The sequence below is a fragment of the Lepisma saccharinum genome, chromosome 20 (genome assembly GCF_977018435.1).
Source record: "Lepisma saccharinum chromosome 20, izLepSacc3.1, whole genome shotgun sequence".
In the NCBI taxonomy this organism is placed as follows: domain Eukaryota; kingdom Metazoa; phylum Arthropoda; class Insecta; order Zygentoma; family Lepismatidae; genus Lepisma; species Lepisma saccharinum.
Window position 1 is genome coordinate 46,302,248 of NC_139248.1, and position 12,661 is coordinate 46,314,908.

Consider the following 12,661-nt stretch of genomic DNA (forward strand, 5'->3'; position numbering starts at 1 on the left):
ATTTACAATAGGAGGATTGACGTGAGTAGTACTAGCAAATTCATCATTAGACACTGTACTACACGATACATATTATGATGTAGCACATTTTCATTATGTATTATCTATAGGAGCAGTATTTGGTATTATAGCAGGACTAGTGCATTGGTTTCCACTGTTTACAGGAGTAATAATAAATCCAGATTGATTAAAAATTCAATTTATCTCCATATTTATTGGAGTCAACTTAACATTTTTCCCACAACATTTTCTAGGATTAAGAGGAATACCACGACGATACTCGGATTACCCAGATGCATATACAACATGAAATATTGTCTCAAGATTAGGATCAATCTTATCATTTACAGCAGTAATTGTTATAATTTTTATTACCTGAGAGGGTATAACAAGTGCTCGACCAACATTATTCAACCTACAACAAGCGTCATCAATTGAATGATATCAAATATCCCCTCCTTCCGAGCATACATACTTGAACTTCCCATACTACTTATTAACAACTAATATGTAAGGTGGCAGAGAAGTGCATTGAATTTAAGCTTCAAATATAAGGATTACCCTTCCTTAAAAGTGGCAACCTGAAATCAAATAGGACTACAAGATAGATCCTCTCCACTAATAGAACAAATAATATTCTTCCATGACCACACAATGTTACTTTTAAGTATAATTACAGTATTAGTAGGATATCTAATAACATCACTATTTAATAATAAATAAACAAACCGAATGCTTTTACTCTAGTCTTTATTGCGCTACCCTCATTACGTTTATTATACTTTTTAGATGAAACCTTCATTAACCCTAAAAACTATTGGGCATCAATGATACTGAAGTTATGAATACTCCGATTTTATAAAAGCAGAATTTGACTCATACATGGCCCCAACAAATGAAATAACAATAAGCTCATTTCGATTATTAGATATGGATAACCGAACAGTATTACGAATTAATATAGATATCCGAGTACTAACTACATCTGCAGATGTATTACATTCATGAGCCATGCCACTCCGGGGCGGCTTAACCAAGCAGGAGTAAACATTAGTCGAAATAGCTATACTCCTTACAATAATTCAATGATGACGAGACATTTCAGGAAAAGGAACATATCAAGGATTAGCAGTTATGATAGGACTACGATGGAGTATAATCCTATTTATTATTTCAGAAGTATTATTTTTCGTGTCATTCTTTTGAGCGTTTTTCCATAGAAGTTTATCCCCAACAATTGAACTAGGAATATTATGACCACCAAGGGGTATCACCCCATTTAATCCAATACAAGTACCTTTATTAAATACAGCAATTCTACTAGCCTCAGGAGTAACAGTAATATGGGCCCACCATGGCTTATTAGAAAAAAAATATTCACATACAAGTCAAGCACTTATACTAACATTAATATTTTACTATTCTTCAAGCATATGAATATTATGAATCCCCATTTACTATTGCTGACGCAGTATATGGATCCACATTCTTTATGGCAACAGGATTTCATGGACTACATGTTATTATTGGATCAACATTCCTAGGAGTATGCTTAGCTCGACATATCCTATGCTACTTTTCACCAACACATCACTTTCGATTTGAAGCAGCAGCATGATATTGACACTTCGTAGACGTAGTATGATTATTTATATTTATTGATGAGGTAGATAATATTTTCTTAGTATATTTAAAGTACACTTAACTTCCAATTAAAAGATTATAATAAAATAAAGTAAATAATTAATATAATTATAGTACCTCATTAATTATTATAATAATTACCTCAATTGTAATAATATTATCCACACTACTATCAAAAAAAGAATTACAGACCGAGAAAAAAGTTCACCATTTGAGAGTGGATTTGACCCAAAATCCTCAGCACGAATTCCATTTTCTATAAAATTCTTCCTAATTTCAGTAATTTTTCTCATTTTTGATGTAGAAATTGTGTTACTACTACCAATAACAGTTATTATTACTAACTCAAAACTAAAATATTGATTATGTGTTAGATTCTTATTTCTATTCATCCTACTTTTAGGTCTATATCATGAATGAACCCAAGGATCACTAGAATGAGCATGATGGAGTAATACTTAATAATAACATTTGAGTTGCATTCAAAAAGTATTGAATAATTCAATTTACTTTATTGAGCAAGAAGCAAAAGCAATCAGCTTCTACCTGAATAAATTGGTATATATTACCCTTGCTTACTTAACTGAAGCCAGGGTTCAGACAAATCTAGGATTAACTCCTCAGTTAAGGGGTATAATATTAAGGGGAGGCAGCTAACTTCCATCTTTAGTGGTGTAATTCCATTAATGCTCTTATACTATTTCTTTAGTATAAAATTACTTTATCTTTTCATGATAAAGCTGGACTAAATAAATCCAAGCAATGTTTACAGAACTAACCTACCCTTCCTAATAACTTCAATATTATGCTTTATTATAAGCTATATAAACACACATAAATTATTAGTAAAATTACTATTAAAAATGAAAATATAAAATAAATATTAAAATAATTAGAATGTATTAGTTGCATATTTAAAGAACCACTCCTGATGTATTTAAACACCCCCTGTCCAACTCACTTCATCCGTAATAAGCGAACTACTAATTAAGCCCCCCGAAGATAAATAGGGTAAAAATCATATTCCCCTAATAAATAATATGTTATTTTATTATTAAAAAATGGATAAATTTCGAATAAGAAAGACCCAATTCATCCACCCAATAAAATACAAATGATTGTTCCAATCTTCAGGTTAAGTGGAATAATAATAACAAAAACAGAGGGAAAAACCAATCATATTAAACCAGAGCCACCTACAATGGATAGTAATAATAAACCTAAATTGCCCTTAAAGATGCCCCAGCCTCCATCATCAGAAAAAAATTGAAGTGAAGCACCTCTATAAGACTTAGCAACCTAATAATAATTCAACCGAAAACTATAGCTATAGTTATACCAGTAGAAATCCATAATAAAATAAATATTACTAAATTAAAAGAAGATATACTTAATATTTCCAAAATTAAATCCTTAGAATAAAATCCAGCCAAAAATGGTATGCCGCATAGAGCAAGACTAGATATTTTTCAAAATATCGCGTTCAATGCTAATACTCGCTTGATACTCTTTTTCAATACAGACCAAGCCAAAGACGATTTACATTAAAGGATCGTATTATTATGCTTTCCAGAGCGTGAAAAGCGTTTTAATTCTGACATTTTGACTAGAGGATGAATACTTAATTTTTCGAAAAATTCGGGTTCAATGCTAATACTCTTGTGAAACTCATTTTCTATACAGACCAAGCCAGAGGTGATTTACATTAAAGGGTCGTATTATATTTTTTTCAGAACCTGTAAAGTGTTTAAATTCTGACATTTAGACTATAGGAAGAATACTTGTTTTCGAAAAATTCGCGTTCATTGCTAATACTCGCTTGAAACTAATTTTCTTTACAGCCCAAGCGAGAGATGATTTACATTAAAAGGTCGTATTATTAAGCTTTTCAGATCCTGAAAAGCGTTTTAATTCCTACGTTTCGACTATGGGATGAAAAATTAATTTTTTGAGATATTCGCGTTCAATGCTAATACTCGTGTGAAACTCATTTTCTATACAGACCAAACCAGAGATGATTTACATTTAACATGTTCTTATTATTTGTAATAAAGTTATTTTTTATAATTGAAAGAATTAAACATTTCTCCAAAGAAATCAAACACCATAGTGTGTCATACACCAATATATAATAAAAATATAAGCTAATTAAGCTAGAGAGCTCTTACCCCACATATGAAGGTTTATAATTAATCCTTCCCATTTTAATGCTCACAACCCCCCAAAAAATAATATTCCTAATGACCCTTACATTAGGAACCCTCCTTTCTATTTCTTCCACCTTATGATACGGAGCCTGAATAGGCTTAAAAAATAATGTAATATATTATATTCTATTAATTTCTACTCCAAATAATCAGCGAAATACAGAAGCATCAATTAAGCTTAATTCAAGCGCAATTCTGACCGCAGCATTAATTATAATTAATTCAATAAATTTCAATATACAGACCCAGCTTCTTACAATAAATTAATAAATCTATTAATAAAAATAGAAGCAGCTCCAATCCACATATGAATACCAGAAGTTATAGAAGGAATAACATGAATTAACTGTCTAGTAATAACAACTATTCAAAAGATTGCCCCATCAACATTACTTAGATATGTAATTGACAATTTAAGTATGATTCTAATTGTAACAATTAGAACATCAGCAATTATTGGGGCAATTGGAGGACTAAATCAAACCTCATTACGAAAAATTATATCCTTTTCATCAATTAACCACATATCATGAATCATTCTAAGAATAACATCAAAAGATAATACCTGATTAACATACTTACTACGATACATCCTTATAACAGCCTCCGAATTTATGATATTTTTCATAAACAAGACATTAGCTGTTTTTAATAAAACTTTCCCCTATTAAAAAAATTTCCCTATTTATATCAATCCTATTTCTTTGCGGGTCTCCTACCGCTACTAGGGTTTTTACCAAACTGAATAGTTAATATCCAAATAACCAACTTTAAGCAATTAATCGTAATTATTATCCTAATTAGAGTATCATTATTAACCTATACTATTACTTACGAACCTCCCTCACATCAATTTTAATAAATTATAAAACTAATACATGAAATATAATTAATATCAAACCATTAAATTTAAAAGAACAAGTATTATCAGTAATTACAATTTTTATATCAATTAGTGGAATACCTCTAATTCAACCAATTTATATATCTTTATAATATCTTATTTTAATTTTAAACTAATGACCTTCAAAGTCATAAATAAAGGGCACTGTTTTAGGCCTTAATACATACAATGTATCACCTTGAAATTGCACTTCAAAATTATATTCTTAACTATAAAGCAAAAATTAATGAGAGAGTTTAAAACTCATAAATAAATTTACAGTTTATCACCTATGATTTCAGTCATCTCATTCTTGCAACGATGATTATTTTCTACTAACCATAAAGATATTGGTACAATATATTTAATTTTCTGGGTATGATCAGGAATAGTTGAAACATCATTAAGTATCTTAATCCGTATAGAATTAGGTCAGCCAGGAAGTTTGATTGGAAATGATCAAATCTACGATGTAATTGTAACTGCACACGCATTTATTATAATTTCTTATATAGTAAAACTTATTATAATTGGAGGATTTGGAAATTGACTAGTACCTCTAATAATTGGGGCCCCCGACATTGCCTTCCCACGATTAAATAATATAAGATTTTGACTATTACCCCCATCATTAACTCTATTATTATCAGGAAGAGTTGTAGAAAGTGGTGCAGGAACTAACTGGTTGAACAGTGTATCATCCCCTATCTGCAGGAATTGCGCATGCCGGAGTCTCTGTAGATATATCAATTTTTTCATTACATTTAGCAGGAGTCTCCTTTATTCTAGGGGCAGTAAATTTCATTACAACATTAATCAATATACGAACTATAGGGATATCTATAGAACGAGTGCCATTATTTGTATGATCAGTAGTAATTACTGCAGTTCTCCTATTATTATCACTACCAGTTCTAGCAGGAGCAATCACCATACTATTAACAGATCGAAATTTAAACACCTCATTTTTTGATCCATCCGGTGGTGGAGATAATATCTTATATCAACACCTATTCTGATTATTTGGACATCTAATTTTACCAGGATTTGGAATAATTTCACATATTGTAACTCAAGAAAGAGGTAAAAATGAAACATTTGGAGTCCTTGGAATAATTTATTCAATAATAGCAAAGGTATTTCTAGGATTTATTGTATGGACACATCATATATTTACTGTGGGAATAGATGTTGACACACGAGCATACTTTACTGCAGCTACAATAATCATTGCCGTACCAACAGGAATTAAAGTATTTAGATGAATTGCCACACTCCACGGAACACAAATTAATTATTCTCCATCAGTATTATGAGCATTAGGATTTATTTTCATATTTACAATAGGAGGATTGACGTGAGTAGTACTAGCAAATTCATCATTAGACACTGTACTACACGATACATATTATGATGTAGCACATTTTCATTATGTATTATCTATAGGAGCAGTATTTGGTATTATAGCAGGACTAGTGCATTGGTTTCCACTGTTTACAGGAGTAATAATAAATCCAGATTGATTAAAAATTCAATTTATCTCCATATTTATTGGAGTCAACTTAACATTTTTCCCACAACATTTTCTAGGATTAAGAGGAATACCACGACGATACTCGGATTACCCAGATGCATATACAACATGAAATATTGTCTCAAGATTAGGATCAATCTTATCATTTACAGCAGTAATTGTTATAATTTTTATTACCTGAGAGGGTATAACAAGTGCTCGACCAACATTATTCAACCTACAACAAGCGTCATCAATTGAATGATATCAAATATCCCCTCCTTCCGAGCATACATACTTGAACTTCCCATACTACTTATTAACAACTAATATGTAAGGTGGCAGAGAAGTGCATTGAATTTAAGCTTCAAATATAAGGATTACCCTTCCTTAAAAGTGGCAACCTGAAATCAAATAGGACTACAAGATAGATCCTCTCCACTAATAGAACAAATAATATTCTTCCATGACCACACAATGTTACTTTTAATTATAATTACAGTATTAGTAGGATATCTAATAACATCACTATTTAATAATAAATAAACAAACCGAATGCTTTTACTCTAGTCTTTATTGCGCTACCCTCATTACGTTTATTATACTTTTTAGATGAAACCTTCATTAACCCTAAAAACTATTGGGCATCAATGATACTGAAGTTATGAATACTCCGATTTTATAAAAGCAGAATTTGACTCATACATGGCCCCAACAAATGAAATAACAATAAGCTCATTTCGATTATTAGATATGGATAACCGAACAGTATTACCAATTAATATAGATATCCGAGTACTAACTACATCTGCAGATGTATTACATTCATGAGCCATGCCACTCCGGGGCGGCTTAACCAAGCAGGAGTAAACATTAGTCGAAATAGCTATACTCCTTACAATAATTCAATGATGACGAGACATTTCAGGAAAAGGAACATATCAAGGATTAGCAGTTATGATAGGACTACGATGGAGTATAATCCTATTTATTATTTCAGAAGTATTATTTTTCGTGTCATTCTTTTGAGCGTTTTTCCATAGAAGTTTATCCCCAACAATTGAACTAGGAATATTATGACCACCAAGGGGTATCACCCCATTTAATCCAATACAAGTACCTTTATTAAATACAGCAATTCTACTAGCCTCAGGAGTAACAGTAATATGGGCCCACCATGGCTTATTAGAAAAAAAATATTCACATACAAGTCAAGCACTTATACTAACATTAATATTTTACTATTCTTCAAGCATATGAATATTATGAATCCCCATTTACTATTGCTGACGCAGTATATGGATCCACATTCTTTATGGCAACAGGATTTCATGGACTACATGTTATTATTGGATCAACATTCCTAGGAGTATGCTTAGCTCGACATATCCTATGCTACTTTTCACCAACACATCACTTTCGATTTGAAGCAGCAGCATGATATTGACACTTCGTAGACGTAGTATGATTATTTATATTTATTGATGAGGTAGATAATATTTTCTTAGTATATTCAAAGTACACTTAACTTCCAATTAAAAAGATTATAATAAAATAAAGTAAATAATTTATATAATTTTAAGTACCTCAATAATTATTATAATAATTACCTCAATTGTAATAATATTATCCACACTACTATCAAAAAAAGAATTACAGACCGAGAAAAAAGTTCACCATTTGAGTGTGGATTTGACCCAAAATCCTCAGCACGAATTCCATTTTCTATAAAATTCTTCCTAATTTCAGTAATTTTTCTCATTTTTGATGTAAAAATTGTGTTACTACTACCAATAACAGTTATTATTACTAACTCAAAACTAAAATATTGATTATGTGTTAGATTCTTATTTCTATTCATCCTACTTTTAGGTCTATATCATGAATGAACCCAAGGATCATTAGAATGAGCATGTTGGAGTAATACTTATAATAATAACATTTGAGTTGCATTCAAAAAGTATTGAATAATTCAATTTACTTTATTGAGCAAGAAGCAAAAGCAGTCAGCTTCTACCTGAATAAATTGGTATATATTACCCTTGCTTACTTAACTGAAGCCAGGGTTCAGACAAATCTATGATTAACTCCTCAGTTAAGGGGTATAATATTAAGGGGAGGCAGCTAACTTCCATCTTTAGTGGTGTAATTCCATTAATGCTCTTATACTATTTCTTTAGTATAAAATTACTTTATCTTTTCATGATAAAGCTGGACTCTAAATAAATCCAAGCAATGTTTACAGAACTAACCTACCCTTCCTAATAACTTCAATATTATGCTTTATTATAAGCTATATAAACACACATAAATTATTAGTAAAATTACTATTAAAAATGAAAATATAAAATAAATATTAAAATAATTAGAATGTATTAGTTGCATATTTAAAGAACCACTCCTGATGTATTTAAACACCCCCTGTCCAACTCACTTCATCCGTAATAAGCGAACTACTAATTAAGCCCCCCGAAGATAAATAGGGTAAAAATCATATTCCCCTAATAAATAATATGTTATTTTATTATTAAAAAATGGATAAATTTCGAATAAGAAAGACCCAATTCATCCACCCAATAAAATACAAATGATTGTTCCAATCTTCAGGTTAAGTGGAATAATAATAACAAAAACAGAGGGAAAAACCAATCATATTAAACCAGAGCCACCTACAATGGATAGTAATAATAAACCTAAATTGCCCTTAAAGATGCCCCAGCCTCCATCATCAGAAAAAAATTGAAGTGAAGCACCTCTATAAGACTTAGCAACCTAATAATAATTCAACCGAAAACTATAGCTATAGTTATACCAGTAGAAATCCATAATAAAATAAATATTACTAAATTAAAAGAAGATATACTTAATATTTCCAAAATTAAATCCTTAGAATAAAATCCAGCCAAAAATGGTATGCCGCATAGAGCAAGACTAGATATTTTTCAAAATATCGCGTTCAATGCTAATACTCGCTTGATACTCTTTTTCTATACAGACCAAGCCAAAGACGATTTACATTAAAGGATCGTATTATATTTTTTTCAGAACCTGTAAAGTGTTTAAATTCTGACATTTAGACTATAGGAAGAATACTTGTTTTCGAAAAATTCGCGTTCATTGCTAATACTCGCTTGAAACTAATTTTCTTTACAGCCCAAGCGAGAGATGATTTAAATTAAAAGGTCGTATTATTAAGCTTTTCAGATCCTGAAAAGCGTTTTAATTCCTACGTTTCGACTATGGGATGAAAAATTAATTTTTTGAGATATTCGCGTTCAATGCTAATACTCGTGTGAAACTCATTTTCTATACAGACCAAACCAGAGATGATTTACATTTAACATGTTCTTATTATTTGTAATAAAGTTATTTTTTATAATTGAAAGAATTAAACATTTCTCCAAAGAAATCAAACACCATAGTGTGTCATACACCAATATATAATAAAAATATAAGCTAATTAAGCTAGAGAGCTCTTACCTTACATATGAAGGTTTATAATTAATCCTTCCCATTTTAATGCTCACAACCCCCCAAAAAATAATATTCCTAATGACCCTTACATTAGGAACCCTCCTTTCTATTTCTTCCACCTTATGATACGGAGCCTGAATAGGCTTAAAAACTAATGTAATATATTATATTCCATTAATTTCTACTCCAAATAATCAGCGAAATACAGAAGCATCAATTAAGCTTAATTCAAGCGCAATTCTGACCGCAGCATTAATTATAATTAATTCAATAAATTTCAATATACAGACCCAGCTTCTTACAATAGCCCTATTAATAAAAATAGAAGCAGCTCCAATCCACATATGAATACCAGAAGTTATAGAAGGAATAACATGAATTAACTGTCTAGTAATAACAACTATTCAAAAGATTGCCCATCAACATTACTTAGATATGTAATTGACAATTTAAGTATGATTCTAATTGTAACAATTAGAACATCAGCAATTATTGGGCCAATTGGAGGACTAAATCAAACCTCATTACGAAAAATTATATCCTTTTCATCAATTAACCACATATCATGAATCATTCTAAGAATAACATCAAAAGATAATACCTGATTAACATACTTACTACGATACATCCTTATAACAGCCTCCGAATTTATGATATTTTTCATAAACAAGACATTAGCTGTTTTTAATAAAACTTTCCCCTATTAAAAAAAAATTCCCTATTTATATCAATCCTATTTCTTTGGGGGTCTCCTACCGCTACTAGGGTTTTTACCAAACTGAATAGTTAATATCCAAATAACCAACTTTAAGCAATTAATCGTAATTATTATCCTAATTAGAGTATCATTATTAACCTATACTATTACTTACGAAACTCCCTCACATCAATTTTAATAAATTATAAAACTAATACATGAAATATAATTAATATCAAACCATTAAATTTAAAAGAACAAGTATTATCAGTAATTACAATTTTTATATCAATTAGTGGAATACCTCTAATTCAACCAATTTATATATCTTTATAATATCTTATTTTAATTTTAAACTAATGACCTTCAAAGTCATAAATAAAGGGCACTGTTTTAAGACTTAATACATACAATGTATCACCTTGAAATTGCACTTCAAAATTATATTCTTAACTATAAAGCAAAAATTAATGAGAGAGTTTAAAACTCATAAATAAATTTACAGTTTATCACCTATGATTTCAGTCATCTCATTCTTGCAACGATGATTATTTTCTACTAACCATAAAGATATTGGTACAATATATTTAATTTTCTGGGTATGATCAGGAATAGTTGAAACATCATTAAGTATCTTAATCCGTATAGAATTAGGTCAGCCAGGAAGTTTGATTGGAAATGATCAAATCTACGATGTAATTGTAACTGCACACGCATTTATTATAATTTCTTATATAGTAAAACTTATTATAATTGGAGGATTTGGAAATTGACTAGTACCTCTAATAATTGGGGCCCCCGACATTGCCTTCCCACGATTAAATAATATAAGATTTTGACTATTACCCCCATCATTAACTGTATTATTATCAGGAAGAGTTGTAGAAAGTGGTGCAGGAACTAACTGGTTGAACAGTGTATCATCCCCTATCTGCAGGAATTGCGCATGCCGGAGTCTCTGTAGATATATCAATTTTTTCATTACATTTAGCAGGAGTCTCCTTTATTCTAGGGGCAGTAAATTTCATTACAACATTAATCAATATACGAACTATAGGGATATCTATAGAACGAGTGCCATTATTTGTATGATCAGTAGTAATTACTGCAGTTCTCCTATTATTATCACTACCAGTTCTAGCAGGAGCAATCACCATACTATTAACAGATCGAAATTTAAACACCTCATTTTTTGATCCATCCGGTGGTGGAGATCCTATCTTATATCAACACCTATTCTGATTATTTGGACATCTAATTTTACCAGGATTTGGAATAATTTCACATATTGTAACTCAAGAAAGAGGTAAAAATGAAACATTTGGAGTCCTTGGAATAATTTATTCAATAATAGCAAAGGTATTTCTAGGATTTATTGTATGGACACATCATATATTTACTGTGGGAATAGATGTTGACACACGAGCATACTTTACTGCAGCTACAATAATCATTGCCGTACCAACAGGAATTAAAGTATTTAGATGAATTGCCACACTCCACGGAACACAAATTAATTATTCTCCATCAGTATTATGAGCTTTAGGATTTATTTTCATATTTACAATAGGAGGATTGACGTGAGTAGTACTAGCAAATTCATCATTAGACACTTTACTACACGATACATATTATGTTGTAGCACATTTTCATTATGTATTATCTATAGGAGCAGTATTTGGTATTATAGCAGGACTAGTGCATTGGTTTCCACTGTTTACAGGAGTAATAATAAATCCAGATTGATTAAAAATTCAATTTATCTCCATATTTATTGGAGTCAACTTAACATTTTTCCCACAACATTTTCTAGGATTAAGAGGAATACCACGACGATACTCGGATTACCCAGATGCATATACAACATGAAATATTGTCTCAAGATTAGGATCAATCTTATCATTTACAGCAGTAATTGTTATAATTTTTATTACCTGAGAGGGTATAACAAGTGCTCGACCAACATTATTCAACCTACAACAAGCGTCATCAATTGAATGATATCAAATATCCCCTCCTTCCGAGCATACATACTTGAACTTCCCATACTACTTATTAACAACTAATATGTAAGGTGGCAGAGAAGTGCATTGAATTTAAGCTTCAAATATAAGGATTACCCTTCCTTAAAAGTGGCAACCTGAAATCAAATAGGACTACAAGATAGATCCTCTCCACTAATAGAACAAATAATATTCTTCCATGACCACACAATGTTACTTTTAATTATAATTACAGTATAA